General features: G+C 47.2%; 1 long non-coding RNA gene and 3 other non-coding genes across 5 annotated transcripts in view; all 4 read right to left on the minus strand.

Annotated features, from left to right (window-relative positions):
• Nucleotides 1-10,857: 10,857 nt before the first annotated feature.
• On the minus strand, nt 10,858-10,932 carry Trnas-gga (transfer RNA serine (anticodon GGA)). The gene has a single exon. It is a non-coding gene; the product is annotated as a tRNA-Ser (tRNA).
• A 1,575-nt stretch (nt 10,933-12,507) lies between these two features.
• Nucleotides 12,508-12,582, minus strand: Trnas-gga (transfer RNA serine (anticodon GGA)). Its single transcript has one exon. It is a non-coding gene; the product is annotated as a tRNA-Ser (tRNA).
• Nucleotides 12,583-14,889: 2,307 nt separating this feature from the next.
• Nucleotides 14,890-19,116, minus strand: part of LOC125941425 (uncharacterized) — a 13,703-nt gene continuing 9,476 nt past the window's right edge. The window contains exons 1-2 of one of the 2 annotated variants that reach the window (XR_007464264.1): nt 16,059-16,133; nt 14,890-15,779 (exon numbers count right to left, since the gene is read on the minus strand). This is a non-coding gene — a long non-coding RNA (uncharacterized LOC125941425). Of the gene's footprint in view, nt 15,780-16,058; nt 16,134-19,116 lie in introns of those variants that run through there. The other variant, XR_007464265.1, reaches the window with a different exon arrangement.
• Trnas-gga (transfer RNA serine (anticodon GGA)) lies at nt 15,547-15,621 on the minus strand. Its single transcript has one exon. It is a non-coding gene; the product is annotated as a tRNA-Ser (tRNA).

Here is a 19,116-nt window from a genome sequence, read left to right on the forward strand (position 1 = left end):
TGTGCGTTTGGTAGCCCTCCCTTCAGCAAAGCTCTCTACCTGGCAGGTGGCAATGCGTCCGCATTTTCGACCGACCCTGACTGTGCTTCACTCGACTGCGCATGGTACTGCACCGGAACGACATCGACATGGACACGGAACGATATAAAGCCGACACTCCGGCCAATCCTCTTCAGTGGGTCTGGAAGCGGCATGGCAAACGGTTCTTACAAGCACGTCTGCTTCTTTTTGCAGATTGCCGCAAGTATCGCTGGCCCCTATCTTCTGAACAACGTCCCCTCTTCGATTTTCCTTCGCAACGACTGTGCGTTTGGTAGCCCTCCCTTCAGCAAAGCTCTCTACCTGGCAGGTGGCAATGCGTCCGCATTTTCGACCGACCCTGACTGTGCTTCACTCGACTGCGCAGTGGTACTGCACCGGAACGACATCGACATGGACACGGAACGATATAAAGCCGACACTCCGGCCAATCCTCTTCAGTGGGTCTGGAAGCGGCATGGCAAACGGTTCTTACAAGCACGTCTGCTTCTTTTTGCAGATTGCCGCAAGTATCGCTGGCCCCTATCTTCTGAACAACGTCCCCTCTTCGATTTTCCTTCGCAACGACTGTGCGTTTGGTAGCCCTCCCTTCAGCAAAGCTCTCTACCTGGCAGGTGGCAATGCGTCCGCATTTTCGACCGACCCTGACTGTGCTTCACTCGACTGCGCAGTGGTACTGCACCGGAACGACATCGACATGGACACGGAACGATATAAAGCCGACACTCCGGCCAATCCTCTTCAGTGGGTCTGGAAGCGGCATGGCAAACGGTTCTTACAAGCACGTCTGCTTCTTTTTGCAGATTGCCGCAAGTATCGCTGGCCCCTATCTTCTGAACAACGTCCCCTCTTCGATTTTCCTTCGCAACGACTGTGCGTTTGGTAGCCCTCCCTTCAGCAAAGCTCTCTACCTGGCAGGTGGCAATGCGTCCGCATTTTCGACCGACCCTGACTGTGCTTCACTCGACTGCGCATGGTACTGCACCGGAACGACATCGACATGGACACGGAACGATATAAAGCCGACACTCCGGCCAATCCTCTTCAGTGGGTCTGGAAGCGGCATGGCAAACGGTTCTTACAAGCACGTCTGCTTCTTTTTGCAGATTGCCGCAAGTATCGCTGGCCCCTATCTTCTGAACAACGTCCCCTCTTCGATTTTCCTTCGCAACGACTGTGCGTTTGGTAGCCCTCCCTTCAGCAAAGCTCTCTACCTGGCAGGTGGCAATGCGTCCGCATTTTCGACCGACCCTGACTGTGCTTCACTCGACTGCGCATGGTACTGCACCGGAACGACATCGACATGGACACGGAACGATATAAAGCCGACACTCCGGCCAATCCTCTTCAGTGGGTCTGGAAGCGGCATGGCAAACGGTTCTTACAAGCACGTCTGCTTCTTTTTGCAGATTGCCGCAAGTATCGCTGGCCCCTATCTTCTGAACAACGTCCCCTCTTCGATTTTCCTTCGCAACGACTGTGCGTTTGGTAGCCCTCCCTTCAGCAAAGCTCTCTACCTGGCAGGTGGCAATGCGTCCGCATTTTCGACCGACCCTGACTGTGCTTCACTCGACTGCGCATGGTACTGCACCGGAACGACATCGACATGGACACGGAACGATATAAAGCCGACACTCCGGCCAATCCTCTTCAGTGGGTCTGGAAGCGGCATGGCAAACGGTTCTTACAAGCACGTCTGCTTCTTTTTGCAGATTGCCGCAAGTATCGCTGGCCCCTATCTTCTGAACAACGTCCCCTCTTCGATTTTCCTTCGCAACGACTGTGCGTTTGGTAGCCCTCCCTTCAGCAAAGCTCTCTACCTGGCAGGTGGCAATGCGTCCGCATTTTCGACCGACCCTGACTGTGCTTCACTCGACTGCGCATGGTACTGCACCGGAACGACATCGACATGGACACGGAACGATATAAAGCCGACACTCCGGCCAATCCTCTTCAGTGGGTCTGGAAGCGGCATGGCAAACGGTTCTTACAAGCACGTCTGCTTCTTTTTGCAGATTGCCGCAAGTATCGCTGGCCCCTATCTTCTGAACAACGTCCCCTCTTCGATTTTCCTTCGCAACGACTGTGCGTTTGGTAGCCCTCCCTTCAGCAAAGCTCTCTACCTGGCAGGTGGCAATGCGTCCGCATTTTCGACCGACCCTGACTGTGCTTCACTCGACTGCGCATGGTACTGCACCGGAACGACATCGACATGGACACGGAACGATATAAAGCCGACACTCCGGCCAATCCTCTTCAGTGGGTCTGGAAGCGGCATGGCAAACGGTTCTTACAAGCACGTCTGCTTCTTTTTGCAGATTGCCGCAAGTATCGCTGGCCCCTATCTTCTGAACAACGTCCCCTCTTCGATTTTCCTTCGCAACGACTGTGCGTTTGGTAGCCCTCCCTTCAGCAAAGCTCTCTACCTGGCAGGTGGCAATGCGTCCGCATTTTCGACCGACCCTGACTGTGCTTCACTCGACTGCGCATGGTACTGCACCGGAACGACATCGACATGGACACGGAACGATATAAAGCCGACACTCCGGCCAATCCTCTTCAGTGGGTCTGGAAGCGGCATGGCAAACGGTTCTTACAAGCACGTCTGCTTCTTTTTGCAGATTGCCGCAAGTATCGCTGGCCCCTATCTTCTGAACAACGTCCCCTCTTCGATTTTCCTTCGCAACGACTGTGCGTTTGGTAGCCCTCCCTTCAGCAAAGCTCTCTACCTGGCAGGTGGCAATGCGTCCGCATTTTCGACCGACCCTGACTGTGCTTCACTCGACTGCGCATGGTACTGCACCGGAACGACATCGACATGGACACGGAACGATATAAAGCCGACACTCCGGCCAATCCTCTTCAGTGGGTCTGGAAGCGGCATGGCAAACGGTTCTTACAAGCACGTCTGCTTCTTTTTGCAGATTGCCGCAAGTATCGCTGGCCCCTATCTTCTGAACAACGTCCCCTCTTCGATTTTCCTTCGCAACGACTGTGCGTTTGGTAGCCCTCCCTTCAGCAAAGCTCTCTACCTGGCAGGTGGCAATGCGTCCGCATTTTCGACCGACCCTGACTGTGCTTCACTGGACTGCGCATGGTAATGCACCGGAACGACATCGGCATGGACACGGAACGATATAAAGCCGACACTCCGGCCAATCCTCGTCAGTGGGTCTGGCAGCGGCATGGCAAACGGTTCTTACAAGCACGTCTGCTTCTTTTTGCAGATTGCCGCAAGTATCGCTGGCCCCTGTCTTCTGAACAACGTCCCCTCTTCGATTTTCCTTTGCAACGACTGTGCGTTTGGTAGCCATCCCCTCAGCAAAGCTCTCTACGCTGGCCCCTATCTTCTGTGCTTCACTCGACTGCGCATGGTACTGCACCGGAACGACATCGACATGGACACGTAACGATATAAAGCCGACACTCCGGCAATCCTCTTCAGTGGGTCTGGCAGCGGCATGGCAAACGGTTCTTACAAGCACGTCTGCTTCTTTTTGCAGGTAGGCTCAAGATATGCTTCTAAATGTTATAGGAGCGATGACCGTTTTCTGTTGCTGCTGCCAGACCCTCGGCACTTTGTGTGTATTTTTTTTCTGCTTCCTGCATTTATTGAGAATTTTGTTGCAACTTTCTAATCCAGGCCCTGATAAAAAATGACTAATCCAGGCCCTGATAAAAATATTGAAAGTACGCTCACGGATCTACTAACAGGACAGACGCAAATCAGTGAGGAGCTCTCTACGCTCAATTCAAGATTGACTTCTTTTGAACAACGTTTAACGAACATTGAAACGTTGGCTTCAACTGCAAATGGTGCCCTTCAGAGGGTTCATGATCTCGAGGAAACGGTTGCGAACCTCAAAAATATCATTCACAAGCTTGATCGCAAATATGAAGATCTTGAAAATAGATCCCGCAGGAATAACTTGATCATTTACGGTTTGAAAGAACCATCAGATGAAACTTCTGAGGCATTGTTAGCTTCTGTAACGGACCTGCTGTCTTCTAAGCTTGGTGTCCAATGTGGGTCCATTGAGCGCTGCCACAGACTTGACACACGAAGTAATGAAAAGAAGCGGCCTGTAATCTTCAAGTTGCTGGACTTCAGAGCTAAGCTTGAAATACTTATAAATGCAAGAAAACTGAAAGGATCTAATATATACATTAACGAAGACTTTCTGCACGTGTACGGCAAATCCGCAAGGATTTGTGGGATCACTCGGTTGGTATTCGCAAGCAAGCAGGCAAATGTAGATTACAGTACGATTGCCTGATAGTCGACAGCATTCGCTACACGTGGGACAACGTTCGCAAAACAATCGTTCAGGCTCCTCATGCCACCGCTTCTAGGCGCACAGAGTGACTTGATAATGAACAGAAACTTACACTTTTGAACATAAATGCTCGAAGTTTGCTTAACAAGGTTGAAGATTTCAATTGGTTAGCAGAATGTCGCAATCCGTAAGTAATTTGCGTAACTGAAACATGGCTAAGCAACTCCATATCGGATTCGGAAATTTTGTCTCTAGCTTATTCGATCCTCAGAAACGACAGGCAACTTGCTAAAGGCGGGGGCGTAGCTCTTTTTATTAAAAAAAGGCATTGAATTTTTAGTACTCCCAGAACTTCCGAATGCTGAGTTTGTTTGGTGCCGCATAAAGGTTTCTGGTATTGTGACAGTAGTGGCGCTGTTTATCGACCGCCTGGTTCTGAAAATGTATTTTCCCATATTACAGAATACATAGCCAAAAACAGACTTCATAATTATAAAATGATCATCACAGGTGATTTCAATACTCCCTGTATTGATTGGGCCTTATTAACCTCAACAGGTCGTGAAAAGGCAGTTTGTGACTCCCTGATTAATATGGCCGTTTCATTTGATTTAACACAAGTGGTTGAACGTCCAACCAGAGTAAACTCTGTTCTTGACTTTGTTTTTATTAATCAACAACTGCTACAGCACGGTTTTGAGTGTGACATACTTGATGGTTTATCCGATCACAAGAGTGTTTTGGTACAAATTAACGTGGTCTGAGAACCTTGTAACCCGAAATTCAACGTTGTTACAGACTTCGCTCATGCCAATGATCGTTATATTGTTGAACTGTTAGAATCTTCCTTTGGTGATTTCGTGGCAAGCAGTGAAACCTGCAATGTTCATGCTTTGTCAGAACAGTTTTATAGTATAGTGCGTACCTGCGCGCAGCAGTTCGTGCCACAAAAGTGTGTAAAACATAACCCGAAGCATCCATGGTACACACGTGACATAATCCAGCTCATAGGACGCATTAAATGCATGCGCAAGCGTTACCGCCCACGCAGCGAAAGTCATGATGCACTCCTCGCTCAAGTCTGAACTAAAGACAAAGATGATAGAAGCTAAAAACTTTTAATTTAACACGACATTAACAAAGTTCATGAAAGAAAACCCATCGAAATTTTGGAAAACAATACTTGCCTCTTCTCATGACTCTGTAGCAATCATTATCAACGATCAGATTTGCACTGATCCTATCACCATCTCTGAAGGCTTTAATATCTACTTTCATTCTGTCTTTCATCAAGATGATGGTTCCTACCCTCACTTCGTTCATAGTTCCGTACATGAATTGCGCAGTCTCGAAGCAACCTACGCAGGGGTTCATAATCTGTTGCTGAAAATTGACGCAACTAAGAGCGTGGGACCTGACGCCATACCTAATATGTTCTTAAAGAGGTACTCGGAATGGAATGCCCGGTATCTTACAGTAATTTTCAACAAATTGCTGGACACGTCAACCGTTCCCCGAGCTTGAAAAATTGCTAGTGTCATCCCCGTGTTTAAATCTGGCGATAAACAACTAATAGCTAACTACAGACCGATATCTCTTATTTACACTTGCTGCAAGCTTCTTGAGCACATTATTCATAAACACATGGTTCAGTACCTAACCTGTCACAAGCTGCTTTCTGAAAACCAGCACAGCTTTCGAACCGATTTTTCTACTGTCACGCAGCTCATTCAATTTACGCACGACATAGCTTCTGCACTCAACAATCGCGATCAAATGGATGCAATTTTTATTGACTATTCGAAGGCTTTTGACCTAGTCTGCCACAAAAAGCTTCTGTGTAAACTGCGTGCAATATTCTATGGGTCTAAATTACTCGACTGAATTACTGACTACTTACAATTAAGAACTCAATTTGTCACTTTTAATCGCGCACAGTCATCATCAGTCACAGTCACGTCAGGTGTGCCTCAGGGTTCGGTGCTTGAACCTCTGTTATTTGTAATTTACATTAATGATGTTACTAGTACTAGCGCCGTCAAGTTGCGTCTGTATGCTGATGACTGCGTCCTATACCGCAGTTACCAAAGCTAATGATCAACAGGAATTAAACAATGTTTTTTCATTGTTCTGCAAATGGAGTAACACTTGGCAAATGAAAATTAATTTCACTAAAACAGCCGCAATGACCTTTGGTAACAAAAAGAAGCCGCTACATTTCTCTTACAATGCCAATGGTAGTTACTTGTCCCAGGTTAATGACTTCCAATACCTGGGTGTGATCTTTTCACATAACTTAAAATGGCATGGTCACATTAATCACATCTCTGGAAAAGCACTTAGGAAACTCGGTTACCTTAAACGAGCTTTAAAAAATGCAACAAAGGAATGTAAACTAACTGCCTACAAATCGCTAGTTCGCTCGATGCTGGAATACACGTCAACTGTTTGGTCCCCTCACTGTGCTTGTGACATTGACCTTTTGGAATCAGTTCAGAAAAAAGCAATCAGATTCATCTATGGTCGTTATGATCGAAACTTTTCACCCTCATCACACGCTCGCATCTTATCATTGCAGACTTTGAAACATAGGCGCACACGTGAAAGAATCATCTTGCTTCACAAGATTATTCACACGTTATCCGGTATTCAGGGTCCCTTCTCTTTTAAATCTCCTAGCGCACGCGACACCCGTCATAGCCATGCACTAAACATTGTTCCTTTCAGGACATATATTGACTGTTTTAAATTTTCTTTTTTTCCGCACACAGTTGAAATATGGAACAACTTGGATGGTTCGCTTACGCGCATTGCCTTTTGCAGAGTTCGTTGACCAATTACCTAACCATATCGCCTGTTAGTCTGTATAACCTTAGTGTTTGTTCGTTTGTTTGTACTAAAATCTTGTACCCACTCCTGCTATGTCTCGAAATAGAGATAGCAGTATTTGTTAATAAAATAAATAAATAAAATGAGAAACCGGATGCCACACAGGGAATGCCTAATTCAAAATTGGTAAAACTTATTGTTTTATACGCTGCTTCTATTACGTTAATACGTACATGTTTTAAACATTGTTGCAAGAAGTGAAGCGCTTACCCTGCACTTCAAACTACAGTGTTAACATGTTATGACCAAGAACCATCCCCTGACAGCATAAGACCTAAATATTTCACTGATGAATGATTTATTATTTCGTGACCACTTAATACTTATATTTGATTTTGTTATATTTTTTAGTGAAGATAGTCATTTATGTTTAGGGACATGTTATTAGTGACGCACCATTTTTATACGCGCTTCAGGTTTAGATGCCCTTGCATAGACATCCACAAAAATTGTATCTCGGTTTCAATAACATCACACATTGTTAATAAAAACAATACAAGAAATTCGGCAGAGACATTTAAAACTGCTTACGTGTACCCACAAGTAAGCAGTTTTAAATGTCTCTGCCGAATGCGAAAGCGATATAGCCCCTTTGGTGAAAGGTTTTTTCCGCACGTTCCGTGTCCGTGCAAGTTCCCCTGCGTTCTAACGGCGTCTCGGTGAGGCCAAATGAAAACGCGCCAAGCGTCTGAACGCACTCGCTCGCTCACGAGTTCATATCTCGAAGGAGCGCTCCGCGGCGTTCAATTGGATATTAATACATTTTATTTCATTTAGTCATTTTATACGCTCACGACGTGACACCACCTCCCATTGCCCATTGGCACATTGCACTATCTAGGTAGTGCTGACTAGGCGCACCGTTAATGAATCGCAACCTTGAAGCCGCTGTGGCGTCGCTTTGCCTTTCTGTAGTTTAGAAGAACTTGTTGTCGGGCGAGTTGGTACATATTAGCGGACATTGTTTAACTGCGCGAAAAAGACGGACCACAGAGACAGCATGGAACAAGGACGGGCGAAGGTCCTAAAGAAAAAAAAAGAGAAAAAGATATACAAAAATCTTGTTTATACCAAACGCAACCTATCTACGCTCGTCAATAAACCTCATCTCACTGTTGTGCAGATGAACTGAGGTGTCGCTGACACACTCTTGTCCCTTCTGTCTTATATGGTACGCCTCGAGTAGCTCTCTCGCTCGGCTATCTCGGCTGCGACACAAAATCATAACTTTTTTCATGATCGGCTTGCACTGGCACGCCAAGCAGTGGACAGGAAGGTGCCCATTAACTTTATTCCTAATTGACAATTCATGCTCACGCAGGCGTACATTCACGCACCTTCCTGTTTGGCCTACGTAAACTTTGCCGCATGATAGAGGTATCTGGTACACTACTCCAACACTGCACTCTATGTGGGAAATGGTGTGCTTAGCTCCGCAACCTTGGAGCCTATCTTTGCTTCTTCCTATGCGCGAGCATATTCCAGCGAGCTTGCTGGCAGCCGAGAACGCTACCTCAACTCCATAACGTTTTAAAACCTTTTTTAAGTTGTGGGAAGTCTTGTGGACATAAGGCACAACTTTACGTTTCTTATCTTTTCGCACCCTTGCGTCTTTAGTAATATTCTTTACAGTCTTTATATTCTTAAGCACTGCTTCCGCTACTGCTGAAATGACTGATTGCGGGAAACCTGTTTCTTCTAGCCTTACAATCTGCCTGTAAAAGCTTTCCTGTATTTTGTGTGTGCATGACTTTTTTAAGGCTGACATGGTACACTGGGTGGCCATTGCCCGCTTCACCGTTTTCGAATGAGCCGAATCGTAGGGCAACAATTTCTTTTGGGACCTTGGGTTATATTTCCAGCACACATGGTTGTCACAGAAGGTTAAAGCGTTGTCTCAAAGCTGGATATTATTATCCTTTTTTACTTCATCAACCCTTTGCCAATGCGCTGAAATACGTGTAGTACATCTGCACGTCTCACGTTCCACGTCGTCATACGTGGAACTGGCTTGCCTTTTTAAAAGTACAAGAAAATCGTCAACGTATCTGAACGCGGTAACAACATGGTCACGATCGATCCCTTCATTTACCGCTGTGTCAAAATCCGATAAGAATACATTACACAAGATAGGAGCAACGCAAGCACAGACAGCATGGAACAAGGCTGCGCCCGTCCTTGTTCCATGCTGTCTCTGTGGTGCGTCTTTTCGCGCAGTTAAACAATGTCCGCTAATTTGTTGCCTTTCCTTGTTAACGTAATACACACGCTCTATCAATTGCAGTAACTTTTATATCACATTTGAACTGTTACCACATTGCTATGAAGCTGTTAGTTTCAGTATGCAGGGCATTTGAAATACATTCTTTGGCTCTTGTGACAAATACTTCATCTTGCAGCAATTTATCATTGAACTTCCATAGGAACCAGTTAAACTTCACAACCTTTCGTTTTTCGCCAATGGTAACTGTGACGAAACAATGGTCACTAAAACTAAGGTGTTGTTACGCAGTGAGCTGGAGTATATGTTAGGCGTAGAAAATGAAGTGTCTGGAGCGTTTAAAAAAGATATAAAAGAGGTGAAAGCAAAGCTCGAGTTGATCGATGAAGATAAGTATCGCGGCGCAATGATAATGGCGCGTACTGAAAGATTGTGGCGGTGCGAAAAGCCCACTAAGCGTGTACTTAGTGAAGAAAAGAAGCATGCAGCAAATAAAACGATAAATGAAATTTGATATCGTAACAAAATTACGCAAGAAAGCAAACAGATGACACTTGCATTCGTTGAATTTTACACAGAGCTTCTTGGCCAAAACATTGATGACCCCAAGCGCTTCCGAGTTGACTTTCTGTCCCTTATGCCAAGATTAGAAGACACGGTTAGAGTGTCACTGGAATCTAAAATTACCGTGGCTGAAATTGATGCCGTAATAGATGAATTAAGTAACCGCAGGTCACCCGGGCCGGATGGATTGGGTTGCAGCCATATACAAGTTTTTAAGACAGAAATGGCAATGGGTTTACATCGAGTGATCGCTGAATGTTACGAAAAAAATCAAGCACCCCTCTCCTTTAGGACAGCGCATGTAGTACTGATTCCCAAAACTGATGGCCCTGCAAAGTTACTTTCAGTCGAGTCTTACCGTCCCATTAGTTTGACCAATACATAATACAAAATATACATGAAAATATGCGTGCGGTTCCCACGGTTGAACAGGAAGGCAACAACCACGTTGCCTCCCTGTTCAACCGTGCGAACTGCATTTGCACCCAAGCAGAAGGTCGTTTCACGGACTTGGACCGCGTGCGTAGCGATCTCTCGGCAAGCGGCTATCCCACGTCGTTTTTTAATGCTGTGGAACGCCGCCTATCCATTTCCGTCCGACCGGCTAATCCCTGACCAAGAAAACGTGCTGCCAAACCCTTCATTTCTGGGATAAGCTAAACCTTGTCTCGTGTGCTGCGCACTTATGACGTTGAGGTTGCACACGTGCCTGTGTGTAAGCTTTTGATGTTATAGTTCAGCGGAAATCCGCTAGGTGGAGATAAGTAATTAAAGGGAAACTGAGACATCCACCCAAATGTAGCAATTTGCTACAATGGAAACCCAACCGGGTTCCTCGAAAGAAAGCCTCGCTGTTGAAGAAAAATTCGTCCTGGTCCGGGACTCGAACCCGGGACCACCGCCTTTCCGGGGCAGCCGCTCTACCATCTGAGCTAACCAGGCGGCTATCAGATGGCAGGGCGAAGTCGAATTTGTCGACAACTCCAAGCAAAGGCAAGTGTTTGATGTTGTAGTTCAGCGGAAATCCGCTAGGTGGAGATAAGTAATTAAAGGGAAACTGAGACATCCACCCAAATGTAGCAATTTGCTACAATGGAAACCCAACCGGGTTCCTCTTAAGAAAGCCTCGCAGTTGAAGAAAAATTCGTCCTGGTCCGGGACTCGAACCCGGGACAGCCGCTCTACCATCTGAGCTAACCAGGTGGCTAGCAGATGGCAGGGCGAAGTCGAATTTGTCGACAACTCGAAGCAAAGGCAAGTGTTTGATGTTATAGTTCAGCGGAAATCCGCTAAGTGGCGATAAGTAATTAAAGGGAAACTGAGACATCCACCCAAATGTAGCAATTTGCTACAATGGAAACCCAACCGGGTTCCTCGAAAGAAAGCCTCGCAGTTGAAGAAAAATTCGTCCTGGTCCGGGACTCGATCCCGGGACCACCGCCTTTCCGGGGCAGACGCTCTACCATCTGAGCTAACCAGGCGGCTAGCAGATGGAGGGCGAAGTCGAATTTGTCGACAACTCGAAGCAAAGGCAAGTGTTTGATGTTATAGTTCACCGGAAATCCGCTAGGTGGAGACAAGTAATTAAAGGGAAACTGAGACATCCACCCAAATCTAGCAATTTGCTACAATGGAAACCTAACCGGGTTCCTCGAAAGAAAGCCTCGCAGTTGAAGAAAAATTCGTCCTGGTCCGGGACTCGATCCCGGGACAACCGCCTTTCCGGGGCAGCCGCTCTACCATCTCAGCTAACCAGGCGGCTAGCAGATGGCAGGGCGAAGTCGATTTTGTCGACAACTCCAAGCAAAAGCAAGTGTTTGATGTTGTAGTTCAGCGGAAATTCGCTAGGTGGAGATAAGTAATTAAAGGGAAACTGAGACATCCACCCAAATCTAGCAATTTGCTACAATGGAAATCCAACCGGGTTCCTCGAAAGAAAGCCTCGCAGTTGAAGAAAAATTCGTCCTGGTCCGGGGCTCGAACCCGGGACAACCGCCTTTCCGGGGCAGCCGCTCTACCATCTCAGCTAACCAGGCGGCTAGCAGATGGCAGGGCGAAGTCGAATTTGTCGACAACTCGAAGCAAAGGCAAGTGTTTGATGTTATAGTTCAGCGGAAATCCGCTAGGTGGAGATAAGTAATTAAAGGGAAACTGAGACATCCACCCAAATGTAGCAATTTGCTACAATGGAAACCCAACCGGGTTCCTCGAAAGAAAGCCTCGCAGTTGAAGAAAAATTCGTCCTGGTCCGGGACTCGATCCCGGGACAACCGCCTTTCCGGGGCAGCCGCTCTACCATCTCAGCTAACCAGGCGGCTAGCAGATGGCAGGGCGAAGTCGAATTTGTCGACAACTCGAAGCAAAGGCAAGTGTTTGATGTTATAGTTCAACGGAAATCCGCTAGGTGGAGATAAGTAATTAAAGGGAAACTGAGACATCCACCCAAATATAGCAATTTGCTACAATGGAAACCCAAACGGGTTCCTCGAAAGAAAGCCTCGCAGTTGAAGAAAAATTCGTCCTGGTCCGGGACTCGAACCCGGGACCACCGCCTTTCCGGGGCAGCCGCTCTACCATCTGAGCTAACCAGGCGGCTATCAGATGGCAGGGCGAAGTCGAATTTGTCGACAACTCCAAGCAAAGGCAAGTGTTTGATGTTGTAGTTCAGCGGAAATCCGCTAGGTGGAGATAAGTAATTAAAGGGAAACTGAGACATCCACCCAAATGTAGCAATTTGCTACAATGGAAACCCAACCGGGTTCCTCTTAAGAAAGCCTCGCAGTTGAAGAAAAATTCGTCCTGGTCCGGGACTCGAACCCGGGACAGCCGCTCTACCATCTGAGCTAACCAGGTGGCTAGCAGATGGCAGGGCGAAGTCGAATTTGTCGACAACTCGAAGCAAAGGCAAGTGTTTGATGTTATAGTTCAGCGGAAATCCGCTAAGTGGCGATAAGTAATTAAAGGGAAACTGAGACATCCACCCAAATGTAGCAATTTGCTACAATGGAAACCCAACCGGGTTCCTCGAAAGAAAGCCTCGCAGTTGAAGAAAAATTCGTCCTGGTCCGGGACTCGATCCCGGGACCACCGCCTTTCCGGGGCAGACGCTCTACCATCTGAGCTAACCAGGCGGCTAGCAGATGGAAGGGCGAAGTCGAATTTGTCGACAACTCGAAGCAAAGGCAAGTGTTTGATGTTATAGTTCACCGGAAATCCGCTAGGTGGAGACAAGTAATTAAAGGGAAACTGAGACATCCACCCAAATGTAGCAATTTGCTACAATGGAAACCCAACCGGGTTCCTCGAAAGAAAGCCTCGCAGTTGAAGAAAAATTCGTCCTGGTCCGGGACTCGATCCCGGGACAACCGCCTTTCCGGGGCAGCCGCTCTACCATCTCAGCTAACCAGGCGGCTAGCAGATGGCAGGGCGAAGTCGATTTTGTCGACAACTCCAAGCAAAAGCAAGTGTTTGATGTTGTAGTTCAGCGGAAATTCGCTAGGTGGAGATAAGTAATTAAAGGGAAACTGAGACATCCACCCAAATCTAGCAATTTGCTACAATGGAAATCCAACCGGGTTCCTCGAAAGAAAGCCTCGCAGTTGAAGAAAAATTCATCCTGGTCCGGGGCTCGAACCCGGGACCACCGCCTTTCCGGGGCAGCCGCTCTACCATCTGAGCTAACCAGGCGGCCAGCAGAAGCCAGGGCAAAGTCGAATTTGTCGACAACTCGAAGCAAAGGCAAGTGTTTGATGTTATGGTTCAGCGGAAATCCGCTAGGTGGAGATAAGTAATTAAAGGGAAACTGAGACATCCACCCAAATGTAGCAATTTGCTACAATGGAAACCCAACCGGGTTCCTGGAAAGAAAGCCTCGCAGTTGAAGAAAAATTCGTCCTGGTCCGGGACTCGATCCCGGGACCACCGCCTTTCCGGGGCAGCCGCTCTACCATCTCAGCTAACCAGGCGGCTAGCAGATGGCAGGGCGAAGTCGAATTTGTCGACAACTCGAAGCAAAGGCAAGTGTTTGATGTTATAGTTCAACGGAAATCCGCTAGGTGGAGATAAGTAATTAAAGGGAAACTGAGACATCCACCCAAATATAGCAATTTGCTACAATGGAAACCCAAACGGGTTCCTCGAAAGAAAGCCTCGCAGTTGAAGAAAAATTCGTCCTGATCCGGGGCTCGAACCCGGGACTACCGCCTTTCCGGGGCAGCCGCTCTACCATCTGAGCTAACCAGGCGGCTAGCAGATGGCAGGGCGAAGTCGAATTTGTCGACAACTCCAAGCAAAGGCAAGTGTTTGATGTTGTAGTTCAGCGGAAATTCGCTAGGTGGAGATAAGTAATTAAAGGGAAACTGAGACATCCACCCAAATCTAGCAATTTGCTACAATGGAAACCCAACCGGGTTCCTCGAAAGAAAGCCTCGCAGTTGAAGAAAAATTCGTCCTGGTCCGGGACTCGAACCCGGGACCACCGCCTTTCCGGGGCAGCCGCTCTGCCATCTGAGCTAAGCAGGCGGCTAGCAGATGGCAGGGCGAAGCGAATTTGTCGACAACTCGAAGCAAAGGCAAGTGTTTGATGTTATAGTTCAGCGGAAATCCGCTAGGTGGAGATAAGTAATTAAAGGGAAACTGAGACATCCACCCAAATGTAGCAATTTGCTACAATGGAAACTCAACCGGGTTCCCCGAAAGAAATCCTCGCAGTTGAAGAAAAATTCGTCCTGGTCCGGGACTCGAACCCGGGACCACCGCCTTTCCGAGGCAGCCGCTCTACCATCTGAGCTAACCAGGCGGCTAGCAGATGGCAGGGCGAAGTCGAATTTGTCGATAACTCGAAGCAAAGGCAAGTGTTTGATGTTATAGTTCAGCGGAAATCCGCTAGGTGGAGATAAGTAATTAAAGGGAAACTGAGACATCCACCCAAATGTAGCAATTTGCTACAATGGAAACCCAAACGGGTTCCTCGAAAGAAAGCCTCGCAGTTGAAGAAAAATTCGTCCTGGTCCGGGGCTCGAACCCGGGACCACCGCCTTTCCGGGGCAGCCGCTCTACCATCTGAGCTAACCAGGCGGCCAGCAGATGGCAGGGCGAAGTCGAATTTGTCGACAACTCGAAGCAAAGGCAAGTGTTTGATGTTATAGTTCAGCGGAAATCCGCTAGGTGGAGATAAGTAATTAAAGGGAAACTGAGACATCCACCCAAATGTAGCAATTTGCTACAATGGAAACCCAACCGGGTTCCTCGAAAGAAAGCCTCGCAGTTGAAGAAAAATTCGTCCTGGTCCGGGACTCGAACCCGGGACCACCGCCTTTCCGGGCAGCCGCTCTACCATCTGAGCTAACCAGGCGGCTAGCAGATGGCAGGGCGAAGTCGAATTTGTCGACAACTCGAAGCAAAGGCAAGTGTTTGATGTTATAGTTCAGCGGAAATCCGCTAGGTGGAGATAAGTAATTAAAGGGAAACTGAGACATCCACCCAAATGTAGCAATTTGCTACAATGGAAACCCAACCGGGTTCCTCGAAAGAAAGCCTCGCAGTTGAAGAAAAATTCGTCCTGGTCCGGGACTCGAACCCGGGACCACCGCCTTTCCGGGGCAGCCGCTCTACCATCTGAGCTAACCAGGCGGCTAGCAGATGGCAGGGCGAAGTCGAATTTGTCGACAACTCCAAGCAAAGGCAAGTGTTTGATGTTATAGTTCAGCGGAAATCCGCTAGGTGGAGATAAGTAATTAAAGGGAAACTGAGACATCCACCCAAATGTAGCAATTTGCTACAATGGAAACCTCAACCGGGTTCCTCGAAAGAAAGCCTCGCAGTTGAAGAAAAATTCGTCCTGGTCCGGGACTCGAACCCGGGACCACGGCCTTTACGGGGCAGCCGCTCTACCATCTCAGCTAAGCAGGCGGCTAGCAGATGGCAGGGCGAAGTCGAATTTGTCGACAACTCGAAGCAAAGGCAAGTGTTTGATGTTATAGTTCAGCGGAAATCCGCTAGGTGGAGATAAGTAATGAAAGGGAAACTGAGACATCCACCCAAATGTAGCAATTTGCTACAATGGAAACCCAACCGGGTTCCTCGAAAGAAAGCCTCGCAGTTGAAGAAAAATTCGTCCTGGTCCGGGACTCGAACCCGGGACACCGCCTTTCCGGGCAGCCGCTCTACCATCTGAGCTAACCAGGCGGCTAGCAGATGGCAGGGCGAAGTCGAATTTGTCGACAACTCGAAGCAAAGGCAAGTGTTTGATGTTATAGTTCAGCGGAAATCCGCTAGGTGGAGATAAGTAATTAAAGGGAAACTGAGACATCCACCCAAATGTAGCAATTTGCTACAATGGAAACCCAACCGGGTTCCTCGAAAGAAAGCCTCGCAGTTGAAGAAAAATTCGTCCTGGTCCGGGACTCGAACCCGGGACCACCGCCTTTCCGGGGCAGCCGCTCTGCCATCTGAGCTAACCAGGCGGCTAGCAGATGGCAGGGCGAAGTCGAATTTGTCGACAACTCGAAGCAAAGGCAAGTGTTTGATGTTATAGTTCAGCGGAAATTCGCTAGGTGGAGATAAGTAATTAAAGGGAAACACAAACGTATTAAGGTGAGTTTTAGAAGGGAAATGAAAGTAGGTAGGAGGAGAGATGAACAACCAGGTGGGATATTTTACTCGGAAAAGCAGCTTGAAATAGCAACCCAGCAAATTGAGGAAGTAATTTCAGAGGATACAAAAACAGAATGGACATATGCAAATTTAACAGGACTATTTGAGCTAGAGCTTACTAAGGTACGAGTCAGGACAAAAGGGAACAGAAGACGTAAACCCAAGAGCTGGTGGGATGAGGAGGTTAAGAAGGCCATAGAGAAACGCCAGGAAGCATCCAGGGAACACAGATATTCAAAGCAGAGGGGTGAACCAGAAGCTGATGTAGGCAGAAAATGGAACAACTTCTTAAGCTGTAGAAGGGAAGCATCCAATTTGATCAATGAGAAGATCAGAAGAAAGGGGAGCCAATGGTTGTCAGAAGTAACAAAAAGGATAGAAAAGCAGCGAAGAAATTTTGGAAACATCTCAACTCCTTGAGTAATAAGACTAGCCTAGAGCAGAGGTTTATAGTTACAGCTCAAGGTGTTCGACTAGAGGGAGATGAGGCAATGGAACATATAAGAACAATGATGACAGAAAAATTTAAAGAACGAAACATAGCATGTGCTCAATCAGGTGAGGATAGACTAGTCAGTGCAGTGGCTCCACTGGCACAAAGCGAGTGGGAAAGGGCAGAGAAGAGGGTTCCTAGTAGCACGTCGACAGGTCCTGATGGCATCCCAATTATGTTGATAAAGACATTGGGCCCAAAATCTAAGAAAGCATTAAGAGAGGCAGTGAGCAAAATGATAATGGACGGTAAAGCCCCCGACGGGTGGAGACTGAGCAGGATGAGCATGATATATAAGGGAAAGGGGGACAAAGCCGACATAAACAACTACCGTCCCATAACAGTGACGTCAGTGGTTTACAGGGTGGTGATGCAGATTATAAAGGACAGACTGCAGGCATGGGTGGAGAGCGAGGAGGTGCTGGGGGAACTACAAAATGGGTTCCGGAAACAAAGAAGGTTAGAAGATAATCTGTTCTCATTGACACAGTGTATTGAAATAGCAGAAAAGGAACACAGGCCCCTATGGCTTGCCTTTCTGGATATCAAGGGAGCCTATGACAGTGTAATCCAAAAGGATTGTGGGACATACTGGGCACTCTAGAGGTGGAAGATGGAGTAAGAAATCTTTTAAAAGATATCTATAAAAGTAACAGGGTGCTTATAAAATGGGAAAAACAAGATATCTGGGCCTATAGAGATACAGCAGGGGCTTAGGCAGGGGTGCCCTCTGTCACCTCTGTTGTTCATGCTGTATTTACAAGGATTAGAGAAAAAATTAGAGAGGAGCGGACTTGGCTTCAACCTTTCCTATTTCAAGCAGGGAGAATGGATTAAACAGTCATTACCAGGACTGATGTATGCAGATGACATTGTACTTATGGCTGACAGCAAGGAAGACTTGCAGAGATTAATGGACATCTGTGGTAAAGAGGGAGATAGCTTAGGTTTGAAGTTTAGTAAAGAAAAATCGGCAGTCATGACTTTTAATGATAATCAGGGCAGCGAGCATAGGATACAGGAGGTTACGCTGGAGGTGGTGGATAAGTACAAATATCTTGGAGTGTGGATAAACAATGGGGCTGAGTACCTAACGGAACATGAAAAATATGTGACGGCTAAAGGTAGCAGAAATGCAGCTGTGATGAAAAATAGGGCACTGTGGAATTACAATAGGTACGAAGTGGTGAGAGGGATTTGGAAAGGGGTGATGGTCCCTAGTTTGACTTTTGGCAATGCGGTCCTGTGCATGAGATCAGAGGTTCGAGCAAGGTTGGAAGTTAAGCAGCGAGGGGTAGGTAGACTGGCTCTGGGAGCACACGGAAATACACAAATCAGGGGGTACAGGGTGACATGGGATGGACGTCATTCGAGTGCAGGGAAGCCAGCAGCAAGATAGAATTTGAGGAGCGATTGAGAGAGATGGCAGAAAAGCGGTGGGCAAGGAGAGTTTTCAGTTATTTGTACATGAGGAATGTTGATACAAAATGGAGGAAGCTGACCAGAAAACTGTCAATCAAATATTTGGACTGCAGGAGGGGTGCAAACCAGGAAACAGCGGTTAAGAAAAAGGTTAAGGAAACAGAGAGGGGTCTGTGGAAAACAGGGATGCAGACGAAATCAGCACTGGGGCACATACCGAACTTTCAAGCAAGAAATTGCCAAAGAAAATATCTACGATATTCTAGGGGAAGCTCTTTGTTGTTTGAAGCCAGGACGGGAGTATTGCGGACTAAGATGTACCGAGTCAAGTACCAAGGTATAGACACGTTTGCTGTGCGTGTGGAGAAGAAGAGGAAACGGCTGAACACCTCATACTTTTCTGTAAGGGGCTTAACCCTACAGGGCAAGGCAACGGGGCTGATTTTTTCAAAGCATTGGGGTTTAGGGACAGTGAAGGCAAAATAGACTTTAAGCGGGTAGAAATAACCAAACAGAGGTTAACCTATCTGATTGTTGGATAAAATTAAGGCAGGGTA

The sequence above is a fragment of the Dermacentor silvarum genome, chromosome 11 (assembly GCF_013339745.2).
Source record: "Dermacentor silvarum isolate Dsil-2018 chromosome 11, BIME_Dsil_1.4, whole genome shotgun sequence".
NCBI lineage: Eukaryota > Metazoa > Arthropoda > Arachnida > Ixodida > Ixodidae > Dermacentor > Dermacentor silvarum.